We start from the raw sequence: 13,670 nt of genomic DNA, 5'->3' as shown, positions 1-13,670 counted from the left end.
TGAGCGGTGAGACAAGTTCTAAAGCTTTGTCTGTAGAAATCTCCAGCTTCATGAGGTGACTCACTTGGGGATTTTGCAGCTTTGAAATCTCAGTGCCCCGCCATCATTTCCTCAGGCACAACCCTTCTTATCTATTGGGGTTTTTGGGAGATGCAGTAACATCACTGGTGCTTGCTGGGTGCCAAGCAGGGTGCCCACACTTAGTAAGGCTCAGATATGTGATTGACATTATTCCCCCCAAATCCCTGTCCCCTGAAGAGGATGTAGCACATCGGAAGCATTCGATAAATGTTAATGAATAATTGATAGATATACCTGAGTGTATTTCAAGGCAGATTAAAATAAGTGCCAAGTAGCTACAAGTTTTGTGTGGCGACAACCAAGGGCAGTGATAGGTAATTGTGCCATGTGCAACCTGAGGAAGCTTCGGCCAGGAAATGGCCTTTGGGATTTGAGTCACTGGGAATGGAGCAGGTGGGGTGTGCAGATGGACTTTCATTGATGGGTGGCGCTGGGTTATTAGTTGGACCAAACCATGTTCCTTTGTGGGCCAGCCTCTCTCGGGTAGAGCTCTTTCCATTGTAAGTGATAGAAGATTGACTTGAACCAACTTAAACAGTAAAGGGAAAGATTTCCTAAAAGTACAACGTAGAGGCACAGGTTCCAGCAGCAGGCCCAGCTGGACTCAGGCTTCTGGATGCCACCAGGACCCACTTTGCAGTTCTGGTTACTCTCAGTATTGATTTCATTCTCAGCCCAGTAGCCAGCCCGCCTCTGTGGGGGGACAAGGTGGTGGGCACTTTCAAAACTGCCTAGTTCCAGTTCAAATCCAGGGAAATGAAAGTCCAGCATGTCTGCATCTTTGCCTCCCCCCACAACAGTCCTGACATCTGATATAATCCCCTGGCCTCAGTTCCATGGCTCTGCCTCTCCTATGGGTGGGGAGGTGCTGCTAGGGGCTTCACCCCAAGACAAGGCACCAGAAACCCCTGAATTGATAGTGGGAAGAGCTGTCACCTGAGAAGGAAGGAGGAGCTGCCAGCAGAGGGATACTCCAAGTACTGATTTTTCACCATGAAACACCAGCCACACTCTGGGGCCACAGCTGCACAGCCTCCAACCCTAACTCACCAGCTGCATGACCTTGTGCAAAGTACCTCATCCCTCCATGCCTCAGTTTCCTCATCTGCAGAAAAGAAATAGTAGTAAGTCCAACATCATAGGGTTAGAGAAAAACCTAATGAATTTTTACAAATCTCTTAGAACAGTGCGCAGAAATTGCCTGGCGGAGTCGATGGAGCTGTCATTATGTAATGGCTTCCTTTCCCTGTGATTTTATGTTTATTCAGTTATTCTGGACGTTTCCGGCCCCCACTTGGCTATCATGGCGGCAGGAAGTCATCCACCTCTCAAGCACACCTCCGTGTGACTAAAACCAAAGTCATGCTGGGGCTGGGGCTCTGGTTCATGTTGCTCCCTGCCATAAAGATCATCATGAGTGATGAGGGTCCTTGTCATCTGCAGCTCAGGGTCCACCATGGAAACCCTAGCCACCCTGCATTTGGTGGCATTCGGAGAAACCAGGAGGAAATCTTAGCACTTGGGCCATTCCCGGAGGGACTTTGCAATGTAATCTAAAAGGCCGGAACATTCTGTCAAATACAATCTGAACCAGGACCCATTCCCAGGAGGAAACTGCCCAAGTTGGCTGGCCAGGGTGTTGATAGCATGACCTCCTTCCTCTCAGCCCCTTCTCAGGGTGTGAATGAGCATGTAGAAAAGAGAGAGAGAGAGAGAGAGAGAGAGAGAGAGATGAAGACAACAGAATCAGGCCAAATCCCAGTGTCTGACTCACCTGCTTTATTTTCTCCCTCCTGGACAACACTTGAAAAGGTACAACCCTGCCACACGTAGTACCGGGGTAACCCGAGAACATCCATGCAGTGAGTCTGTCCCCGTGAAAAGGACCTTTCAGTGACACTGAGCCCAGCGTATCCCCGCTCTATTTATAGGAACTGTTTGTTTAATTTGAGTCTGGTCTCTAAGAATAAGAAATGAGCTCATCCTGGGGCACAAGCCAGAGCCTACAACTCAAGAGATGACCCGTGAATCCCTCTGCCTTTTCTTCTGGCTCCGAAAGGGGAAGGGTTCAAGGGTGAGCTACTTGGGTTGTGGCTCTGACACCAGGCATGTTTGGATGCTGGTGGTATCTCAGTATGGTTTGGGGGGCTTGATTTTTGGATTGGTGATGGAATAACAGGTCTATGATCCCTTTGTCTCTCCCAAGGATCCACAAAAAAACACTTGAGCCCTTGGTTGGTGAAACATCAGATGCAAGGAGACCCCATTAGGATTCAGATGTCCCCCAGGAAGGAGGAGGGTGTGGCTAAGGAGAAGAAAAATCCCTTTCTCTCCAGTATCTTCCTGACCTGGAGGCAGAGACTGGGGCCAGGTTGTCTCTCAAAGTACCATACCATTCCTGGGTGTTTGTTTTGTTGTGTTTTTCAAGGGTGTGTGATAAGGACCAGGAGCTGTGACCCACTTAAACTTTAAATATCTAACCCAGAACTTGTTGCACTGAAGTCCAAAGGTGAAGCCTCTCCAGAGAACTAGTTTAGATTGTGCCGGAAGCTGCTCCCTTTGCTAGCATGTTGGGTTAGTGAGCCTGAGAACCAGACCTACTCAGCCTGAGGGAAGGGACTTGGGTGAAACTGTTGGGCTTGGTACGATTTACTGGTTAATTATAGCTTCCCCTCAACCATGCTCCCTCTCCAAGAAGGAAAAGAATAGTGTCCATTTATTTACTTTCTCTCCTGTTTTCTGTTGACCTTCTCTCCTATGCCAGACAGTACTCTAGGGCCAGGTGGTGACTAGGTGACAGGTATGATTAACAGTGAAAAAAATTCAGCCTCTGATCCTGAGCTGAAAGTATGTACAAGGCCATCTGTGTGTTAGGTGCCAGGCTGGAGCACCCAATCCAGCTAAAAAGAGCCGTCCCTGCCCTTAAGAAGTCTGGAGTCCAGTGAGGTAGGTGAATATTAATCAAATCATTGCCTAAATAAAGATATTATCTATCACTAATGATGGAGATTTCTGTACAGAAAAGGTCAAGGTGCCCTTTGAAAGAGCAGAGAGAGGAATGGGCCTGGATGTGGGGACAGAGAAGGACCACGCACATCAGATACCACAGATGGTGTGTTGTCTGTTGAGCATAGAGATGACTGATGGCTGTAGGTAGGTGGCATATTTTTGAGTTTCCATGAGGTGCTCTGGGACACCCATACCCTCACCCAATTGTCCTGAGGATAAGCAAGAATGTCTCAGGGAGAGTTCGTGTCCACAGAGAAGTTGGGGATTCCACCAGGTGATTGGCACATGGAGGCTTTGGCCTTGACCTGTGGGTCTGCAATAGATGTGGTTAAATATCCTTTTTCTCATAGGGCACTCATCTCAGTTGCCTCGTTGAGTGAAGGTGTAAACAATGTCATCCTCACATGTCATTTTTCTGACTTTTACTGGTACATGGTGGTGCTGCCACCGTACTCAGAAATCTGTATAGAAAGACGGCACCACGTTCCCTTCTGCAGTTCCGTGCCTCCAGATGCTCACACGCAATGGCTTTGTTAAGAGAATTCCTCAAAGAAGCACTCAGCACCTGCCAATACGGTACAACCTCTAGCAACTCCCTTCAGCAGAGAGCTTCCATTCCTTCCTTTGAAAAATGTGGCTGTTTTATTTCTGTTATGCCCAGCATTTTCGTAGGCACCCAACGAAAGCCAACAAAAGCATCAGAAACGGCCCCACCCTAAAAAAGTTCCTAAGGCCATTCAAGAGGAATTTTCACTCGGTTATTCAACAAATACTGAGAAGCTACAATGTAGCAGACATAGATCCAGGATTTGGAGGCCATGCGCGTGGTTGGGGCTAAACACAATCCCCGCTTCACGGTGCTGACAGTCTAGAGGAGGGAAAGAGAGCCTCGAACCATCGATGCACACGGCAATTTCAGGTGCCTGACCTGCTTGGCTGATCCAAGACCCGTTGGAGGCTGTGACATTTAAACAGAGCCCGAATGCGTCCAGAGCATTCTGGACAGAGAGAAAGAGCACTTGGAGGGTTCTGAGGCTCCGCGGCAATTGGCTCATTTAAGGAATAATAAGCAGCAAGTGTGGCTAAACATGACCAAGAGGGCAAGTGGTCGGTTGGCCAGCGGGTACAGTGTGGATTTTATTTTGAATGCAGGAAGCTTTCCACAGGCAAACGTGTTTCCCTTCAGCCAGAACCTACCTGTCCACCTGGGGGAGATTCTATAGACCAGTGAAATTTTGAAAAGGACCGACTTGGGATTCTTAGCACTCAGAACCCCAAATAAACTGACATCTGGAAAGGGAAGATGTCAATGTCAGCCTATTTCTGGGTAAGAAAGAACAGTGCCTCCTGTCTCGGAGGTTTCCTGGGCCCGAGAAGATGCAAGTAAAATGTGAATCAACCACAGGACGGGCTCGTGCTTGTAGCTCGGCATCTGCTCCCCACCTTCTGGATGCATCACCCCACATTTCCTCCAGGGAATCACTGCTTCCCTGTTTTGGGGAATATGGTTTGGCTCTTGCTACTCAGAAGTGTTTTTCACCTTCTGCCCCCACACTGAAGTGACTGGCTCGGGGATGGGCCCAGAACTCAATCAGAGGCAGTGAAACTCAAGAAGAGATTGCCAACAGGCTGCTGACAAAACACACTTCCTGTCTTTCCCCGGGAGCCTCCAGAATGAGGATGTGGAGTTTAGAATCACTGCAGCTATTTGTGACCAAGGGGAAGATTCCAGAACTGTTAGGGGGTGTGGGGAAGCACAGCGTGACTCCTGAGGATAATGCCAATCACACGGAAGGCAGGGCAAAAGATAGAGAACTGGAATCCTCGTCACTGTCCTGAGGTCCAGGATCAAACCTTACCTGCAGCCTGACCATTGCTGGATATTTTAGTAGCCTTGGCCAGTTCGATGTTCTTGGTTATAAAAACCACAGTTTTAGGTGGGAATTCATGTCTTGCAACATAAAGAGCCCACGGGACAAACCTTGCAGTAGGTGCCCGACAGAGCAGAGGGCCTCCTCTGCATCCTTGGCCCCTGGGAGGAAGTAAACCCACCCCAAAACCCAAATAAAAGGTCTCTCCTCCCACTTCTCTCTTCCCGTGTTTCCATGCCTCCCGTCACCATAGCACTGTGACTCTCATGGAAAGGCAGAGGAAGCAGAGGAGGAGAGGGGGCCTGTTTCCAGGCTGCGTTGCCACTCTGGGGGGAGCAGGGAGACAGCGTGAGAGAGGCGGCTCCAAGCCTGACATTTCAGTATAGAGATAACAGGGTAAAAATAAACTCCCCAGCGCCTGTAGCAGCACCCGCTTCTCTGCTTCACAGTTCTTATCTCTCTCTGCTTTGGGGACAGAAAGGTTCCTTTCAGGTCACCACTTGACCTGCCTCATCCCAGCCCTGGGCAGGGAGGAGGAGGTGTGGGTCATCGTCTTCCATCTGTCCACACCTGCCCATTCACTTCTGGGGAGTCGAGGGACATCCCCGCCTGCCAATGTCTGGCTGGGCACAAATGCCGCAGTCTGGCTGGGCACACAATCACGAGCCACCACACAGCTTGTAGATTCAAACAGCAATTCTTTATTCCCGAACTCACACCAGCCGTCTACAATCACGTTCTGGGGAAATCCACGTTCTCTTCCCAAATCCACGTTCTCTGCCCAAATTCACCTCCACTGGGCTTCTATCTCCAAAATATACTGTCTGAATCCCGTGAGAACTCAAGGGGAACTCAGGCAGCAGGATACGCCCTATTCCCAGCAGGAATAATCTTAAACCTTAAACCTGGAACCTAAACTGGGAACGCCCTAAACAAGATTATCTTAAAACCGGGAACACCCTAATCTGCCTTGGTCCTTGAGCAAGGTTAAGTACATTCAATGTCACTGCAACATGGGGTACGCTGGCAAGGAAATTGTCATACTTACTTGGCTAATGGCTCCCAGCACCCGCCCCCTTCCTGCACCCCCTCTTCTTATTTTTCAAATCACCTTCCATAGGATGCTCCAGCCACATGGCCTGGACTGAGGTCTCCACCTTCCAGAGGGTCTCAGAAAGATGAAATGATTCATCCAAAGTCACACAGCTAATTTGCACTTAATATGTTCTGGTCTCGTGCCAGGGTCTTTTCTGCCTGTCTCTGAGCAGGGACAAGAAAGAACTTGATTCTTCTGCAGGGCCCCCAGACAGCCAAGCAAGCTGGGTTCCATGCCACTCCTACGGGTAGCCTCCACATAAGTCTCCTGGGACATAAGCATCCTGTGTGCCACCTGACAGCCACACCCCTCACAAGCACACACTTTGTTAGAGCTTTGTGTTCTACTTGTTTACCACAGAAGAACACTGGGGACAAGTGAGTCTCAGGGACCCAGCCCCATCTGCTGCTGAAGTGCACAGAGGGTCCTTGAGCCTCAGGTTTCTCATCTATACCATGCTGGTAAAACTAGATCTGCACCGTAGGATTGTTGCAGGGCCTACATGAGTTAAGTCATCACGTGCCTGGCACTTAGCCTGTGCCTGGGATATGATCATCTAAGATTCGGAGCTTTCTCCTTACGATGGTAGCTCTTCCTATGACCGCGTTCACGTATGGTGACAATGCCACTCGCCCATGTCGGTTGAACACGCCCTCGGAGTTCTTTGTCTCTCGGTGGCCAAGGATTTGCATTGAGCCATTTCATCAGTTAAGACTTCTGTGGTTGCCAGTGACCGAAACAGCGATCCTCGCTGGATTACATGAAAAGGGAATTTATTGGCTCAGTGGATAACTCTAAAGGCGGCCAAGGGTAGAGCCTAGCTTCAGGCACAGCTGGATCAAGGGATGGAAATGATACCATCAGGATTGGGTTTCTCTATCCCGGTTTCTCAGCCCAGTTCCCTCGCTGTTTGCTCCGTCCCCAAGGTGGCAGAAATGGCTGCAGGGGCACCTCATCCTCTTGGTTTCAAAGTCAGTGGGAAAGAGCCAGTCCTGGCATTCTCAGGAAATCTCTGTGCATCTCACTGCCCAGCCCTGAACCCACCCATTGCTATGGATGGAACAGAATGTCCAGAAAGGGACAGGCCCTAGAGCCGGGGCGGGGGGGGGGGGGTCATTCCACTCCAACCCCAGATGTGAAAGGAGTAAACAGGTTGCCCAGAGGGTAATCAGGCACAGCTACCAAAAAAAAAAGAGGTGTCTTCTGCAGCCACCCACTCTCTGGCCTTGTGCCCCAGAGTGGACATCAGTCCTCAACCTCTGAAATCCCAGGGAGCAGAAGAGGCTACCACAGAGCTGTGAAGCCAGGCCAACCATCTCTGACAAAAATTAAAAACTGTCATCTAAAGATGCCTCAGTGCCAGCCGCTGACCAACTGGACCAGCTGGCTTCAAAGAAGATGCTTCTCTGAACCTGACCCCCACAGCCTGCTGGGCAGAAGCCAGGTTCCTTGATCAGCGGCTGACATCTGGGCTCTTCTCTAAGCCTTTGTTAATTACTTGTTTTTTAAAAAAGGATCATCCATGACCAAAAAAAAAAAAACCTTTCATGGTCTGCAAAATTATACGTGCAGCACAGAGTAACCTAGCTGCTTTGGGCTCCAACCTGAGGTCCATGGTAGGTATCAATAAAAAGAAGGTTAAGATACACCAGGAGGAGTTAGTGACTTATCCAGCACCAACTTGAGACTCAATGAAATTAAAACAGTTGAAAACAAATTAGAAAGGGAGTAACTTTCCCACTGGGTGATTCAGTTGGGTTTAATGCCAGCAGGTAGCTGCCTGTACCATCTGCAATTCTCTCACGCTCCGTGAGAGAGCGGGTGCGTCTCCCACCTCGGCTGGAAGAATTCGATGGATGCTGGTCCGCCTGCAACCTCAAGGACACTCTTGAGTCTCCCTTCCTCAAGCCTGCAGGAGAGACGAGAAAGAAGAGGGCGAGGGAGCAAGAAAGAGTTCTTTTAAAATAATTATGATCATTATGTATGCATCTGCTAGTGGGAGACTCTGGGAATTATTCCTAAAAGACTGGAAAGAATTTCCTCTTTGATCTCGATTCAGAGCCAGAGAAAATCAAATTAAGAAAGAAAAGCAAGGGAAGATTCTCAGTGGGAAGGAAAGAGCAGGGTTGGGGCTGGGAGTGGGATTCTGGGGAAAAGATGGGGTGAGGGCAAAACCCCTGGACACCTTCCTTTCTCTTCTAGATGTTGGTAGGCTGAGGAGGAAGAGCTGACAGCTAGAGAAAAGGTGAGACCGGCAAAGGGGAGGGTTTGGGGTCTCCTGCAGGACTTCCCACCCTCCCTCCAGGGCCCTCCAGAGAGCTGCCCATCAAGCTGGTGAGGAACTGGTTCCTGCACATCAACCAAGATGGCGGGGCTTCCTCAACAAGGGTGCTCACTCCCACAGGAGCCCTGCAAATTCTCACCGACGCGGAGCCGAACGCCACAACAAGCTTAGCAGGCGTGGGCGTGTGAGAAGTTTGGGGTTCTTTTTTTTTTTTTAATGGTCCTGTCACTTCTCTAATTTTCTTGTGTGGTTGCTAAGCAGCACGCCTCTGCCCCATTTCCACTTCCCTCTGCTCCTGCTGTCTTTGTCTCTCTCCGCCCTCCACCCCCACAAGCTCCCAGCGCTCCCTCCCTCTTCCCTGCCTCCTGTGGAACTCAGGGAGCAGCCCCAGAGTGGGTCCCAGCTCCCAGGGGGCCCAGTGACAGGCCCAGTGGCGGCTGTTCAGATGGAGGCGCTCACCACCCTGCTCTGCAGAAAGACCTTTGCTGGAGCCACTCTGGATCCCCCAACAGAGCTGAAGGATTCCTTCCTTCCTTCCCTCCCTCCCTGCCTCTGCCCACCTCCTTTCCTTCCTTCCTTCCTTCCTTCCTTCCCTCCCTGATAATGCCTCAAGTCTTTGCCTAGAAGCTAGAGCGTCTGCAGATGCTCTGCGGGTGATGTGTTGAGGGAAGCAGGCCCATGTGAGACAGTGGGGAATGGTGGAGGCTGCTCCCGCAGGAGCCTGGGGAGGCGCTGCACTAGGCAGGAACAGGGCGTGGTGTTAAAGTGGGCCACAGTGGGAGGAGCTGGTAGGTAGGATGGACAAGGCTGGTCTGTATGTTCCCACTGGATTGTTAGAGAGGTAGCCTTGGCAGCAGGGTGGAGGATGGGTGGGAGGAGGGCAGTTGCCATGGGCAGTCAGCTATGGCTCCCAAGAGGTTATAGAGAAGGCTCGGTGGTAGCCCTGGACCCTGATTTCTACAGGACCCTCATTTGTGTGGGTAGGAGAGTGGCCCACTAGATATCAGAAAAAAAAGAGCTCAGGGTGGAGAGAATTGATTGTCACTTTTCCCTTGGTTCCCAAAGCCACCCATTCCCTTCTGTCCTGCCCTGTCCTAGACCATAGGTTAGTAAGGTCACTCACTGGACGGATGTGGCCACAAGGGATCCCAGAGGACCATGCAGAGGCCACAGTGCTATATCACTTCCAGCTGGGTCACCACAGTAGGACAGCGGGGCCACGGTAGGTTGCCTGAAGGGAGGGAGGCCTGAGGTCTGGCCTGCGTCCATGCCACATGAGGCCCTGTGCCTGGGGTCTCCCCATGGCCAGGACAGAGCCCACAGGCCCCAAAGGGCTCTTCCTCCCTGCTCCTTTCTCACTAGCCACAGAATGTTGTTGGATGCTGCAGAGACCTGAACCAGGCACAGGGACCTCTGCCCTTACAAACAAACCAGCCAAGTCCCTGAGGGAGCAGAGGAATGGCCTACCACTGAGAACCCTGTGCCGGGACTGACATTGGAGGAGGAGGCTTCAGAGCCCAGAGCTCAGAGGATGCACTTCCTGTGTTCTGTTCAATGTAGAGAATGGCATCCAGGGTAGCGGTTCCGCAGCAGCCCCTATGCACAGCGGGATTTCTATCTCCCCTGCTCAGCTACAATGCAACCCCAATACCATTGGCCTGCCTGGTTCTCAGGCCCAGTTTCTGAGGTCCGGCTCTCCCCTAGATGTGCCTGGATCTTACTGCTGAGGGCCTGGGTCAAGGCATCCAACCTTCCAGTCTCCAAGAAAAGTAGAGGGAGCTTCCCCCATAGGAAGGAAGCTTCCATACAGATACCCACCCCTACCCCCATCATCCTATCCCCGGGCCCCTGGGGGCTGGCCCTGCCCTAGGAGCCTCCAGCAGCTGATGAACAGCTGGGGATACAAAAAAAGACCCTTGGAGAAGGACAGAGCCAGCTTATTTATATATATTGCTTGCTTTGGTTTTAGGAGTAGTGAAGGGAGCTGTCTTTGGGGGCCTTTTGTTCGCTTTGCTTTTCAAAGCAGCTAGGAAGGGAGGAGGGAAGATGGGGCTCTACAAGTCAGTCCCCTCAGCCAGTATTCACTCCTGGCCCCTGGTACAGCATGCCCAGGAGTATAGGACCCAGCACAGCCTGCCTCCCTGAGACGAGCAGGGAGAGCCCAGCTTCTGCAGCATCAGCAGCAGACGGGACCCACCAGGCACCAGAGGAGACCTTACCTTTCCCATTCAGTCAGCCCCAGTTTTGAGGGGTAGGTGGTATTATTCCCATTTAACTAATAAAAAAGCAAAGCTCAAAGAAGCGAAGCAATTTGCCAGAGGCCATGCTGCTGAGGAGCAGGCTCCCAGTGGAGATTCAAACCAGGGCTCTCTGGCTGTACGGCTAAGCTACTGCTGCAGGCCACCAGCCAGGAGGAAGGATGTTCTGGAGATGGTCCTGGAGGTGGCTGGATTCGATTCAGGGAACCTGCAGGGGATGGCTGTCCTCCGTCCAGCACTGTGCTCGCCCAGTCCAGGGGCCCCTGAGGCCAGTCTCCCACCTTACTATATCAAAGACACATGTCCAGCTCCTAAAACATTGGGAAACGGCCATGAAAATTTTCCACAAAGAATTAAAAGCTAATAAACAAGGTGTAGACATAATAGCAAGAATATCTGTGTTCCAACGTCAAGCTTAAGAATTAAATGTTTCTCCACCCACTTGGTGGTCTCCCTTGCACACTAACCATCCCCTCCTGGGTTTGCCACAGCCTTCCTAGTTTGTGTTCTTATTATTCATTCACATGCTGGTCTCCGTGCCTCTACTGCATTCGTGTGTGTTCCTGAACAATAGTGATATTTGCATTTTTTCATTTTTTTGTTTTTGGTGGTGCTGGGAATTGAACCCAGGGCCTTGTGCATGCGAGGCAAGCACTCTACCAACTGAGCCATATCCCCAGAAGCATTTTCAGTATTTTTATATCAATGATGTGTTGTATGTGTCCATATGCATCTTGCTTTTTAGAAACAGCTTTATTGAGATATAATTTATATACTCTTCAAGTCACCTATTTAAAACATAAAATTCAATGGCTTCCAGAATATTCAAAATTGTGCATTTATCACCATCATCCATTTAGAACATTTTCATCACCCACCCCAAAGAGCACTTCCATCCTCCAATCAGCCACATTCCCTCTAGACCTTGACTCATCTCCTTTCTCTCTCTAGGTTGAGCATCTTTTCATGTCATTTGTTTAAACATGGTCATTTGTTTATCTTTGGAGAAACATCTACTCAGATCCTTTGTCTATTTTAAATGATCGCTTACCTTTTTATTATTGAGTTGTGATAGCTCTTTGTATATTCTAGACTCTAGTCTCTCATCAGATAGATGAGTTGTGAAAATTTTCTCCCGCGTCGTGGGTTGTATTCACTCTCTTGACATCTTTGAAGCAAAATGTTGTTCATTTCCATGTCTAATGTGTCTGCTTTTTCCTTTTGTTGCTTGTACTTTGGGTATTATATCTGAGAGATGATCAACTGATCCAAGGTCATGCAGTTTTACACCTGTGTTTTCTTCTAAGAGTTTTATAGTTTTAGCTCTTCCATTTAGGTCTTGAATCCATTTTGAATTAATCTTTGTTTATGGTCCAGCTTTGTTTTGTTGTTGCTATTTGTTCTGTTTTGTTTGCGTGTGGCTATCCAGTTGTCCGACCACCATCTGTTCAATTGAATTGACTCCCTTCTAGAAAACCAATTGATCGGAAATGCAAAGGTTTGGGGCTGGGGATGTGGCTCAAGCGGTAGCACGCTTGCCTGGCATGCGTGTGGCCCGGGTTCGATCTTCAGCACCACATACAGACAAAGATGTTGTGTCCGCCAAATACTAAAAAATAAATATTAAAATTCTCTCTCTCTCTCCCCTCTCACTCTTTCTTTAAAAAAAAATGCAAAGATTTATTTCTGGACTTTCAATTCTGTCCAAGGGTCTGTGTGTCCACCCTTATGCCAGTTCCATGGTGTCTCAATTTCTGAAACTTTGTAGCAAGTTTTGAAATCAGGAATTTGGAGTCCTCTAACTTTGTTCTTCTTTTTGAAGGTTATTTTGACTATGTTGAGTCCATTGAATTTCCATGTTAGGATCACTTTGTTGGTTTCTGCAAAGAATTTAGTTGATATTTTGATAGGGATTGCATTCAACCTGTAGATTTGTAGAGTATTGTTACCCTCTTAAAAATACTAAATCTTCCAGACTATGAACATGGGATGTCTTTTCACTGATTTAGGTTTTCTCTCATTTATTTCATTAGTGTTTTGTTGTCTTCCAATGGAAAAGTCTTACACTTCTTTGGTTAAATTTATTCCTAAGAGTTTTATTATTTTGATGCTATTATAAATAAAATTGTTTTCTTGATTTCATTCTTGATTTCCCCCTTGTCAACATTTAGAACAGATACAGCTGGTTTGGGGATATTGTGTCTTGCAACCTTGTTTGAACTTATGCCATAGTTGTAATGACTTTTTGGTGGATTGGTTAGAATCTTCTCTGTACAAGATGATGTCAACTGCAAATAGAGATAGTTTCACTTCCTCCTTTCCAAACTGATTGCCTTTTATTTATTTTTTTTTTATTCTTGCTTAATTTTCCTGGCAAGAATTTTCTAGTACAATGTAGAATAGAAGGGGCAAAAGGAGGCATCCTTTTCTTGCTCCTGATCTTAGGGGGAAAGCATTCAGTCTTTCATCGTTGAATATGATGTTTGCTCTGAGTTTTTATTTTTATAGATGTCCCTTATTCCTAGTATGTTGGGTGTTTTTATTGGGTAGCATGTAATTCACTCTTCTCTCTCAACATCGTGAGGTTTACCCATGTGTCACCATAGATTGTACAGTCTCCCTTTAACTGAAGGTTTTGTAGGGGAGATAGAGAAGAAGGTTAAATCACTCATTACCCCTCTCCTCTAATTACCTCCTCTTTCTTTCTCCAGCCACTATCTCCCCACCTCCCCGCACATCTGTCTCTCGCCAGGAAAACTCTCTCCTGTCTTATCCACTTGCCTCACAGAGGGCCTCAGCAAACAGAAACCCTCTGCCTTCCTCCATCTGGAGATGATTATAGGAATGTGGGAGTTCCACGGAAGAAACCCTTCCCTCTGCTTGGTGGGGGGAGGTAAGCTGCAGGTCTCTCTGAAGGAGGGTGGGCTTGAGCCTAGATTAAAAGAACAGGTAGGACGTCACCAGGGAAGGGCACAAAACAGCTTGAGCAATCTGAATTTAGCCCCTAACAAAGTCCAGGTAGGTTGGCTTTGGTTGTAATTTTAAAAGGATCTTCTACCCATACAATGTTT

The 13,670-nt window shown here is 48.7% G+C and overlaps 1 non-coding gene across 1 annotated transcript; it reads right to left on the bottom strand.

The window, feature by feature from the left end:
• Positions 1-11,204: 11,204 nt before the first annotated feature.
• On the bottom strand, positions 11,205-11,277 carry Trnaa-cgc (transfer RNA alanine (anticodon CGC)). Its single transcript has one exon. It is a non-coding gene; the product is annotated as a tRNA-Ala (tRNA).
• Between the last annotated feature and the right edge of the window lie 2,393 nt (positions 11,278-13,670).

Source organism: Marmota monax, unplaced genomic scaffold (assembly GCF_021218885.2).
Source record: "Marmota monax isolate L192 unplaced genomic scaffold, Marmota_monax_Labrador192_F-V1.1 WCK01_AAM20220418_F8-fsc00035, whole genome shotgun sequence".
In the NCBI taxonomy this organism is placed as follows: domain Eukaryota; kingdom Metazoa; phylum Chordata; class Mammalia; order Rodentia; family Sciuridae; genus Marmota; species Marmota monax.
The sequence above is the reverse complement of the archived record's forward strand: the minus strand, read 5'-3'. Positions and strand labels throughout refer to the sequence as shown.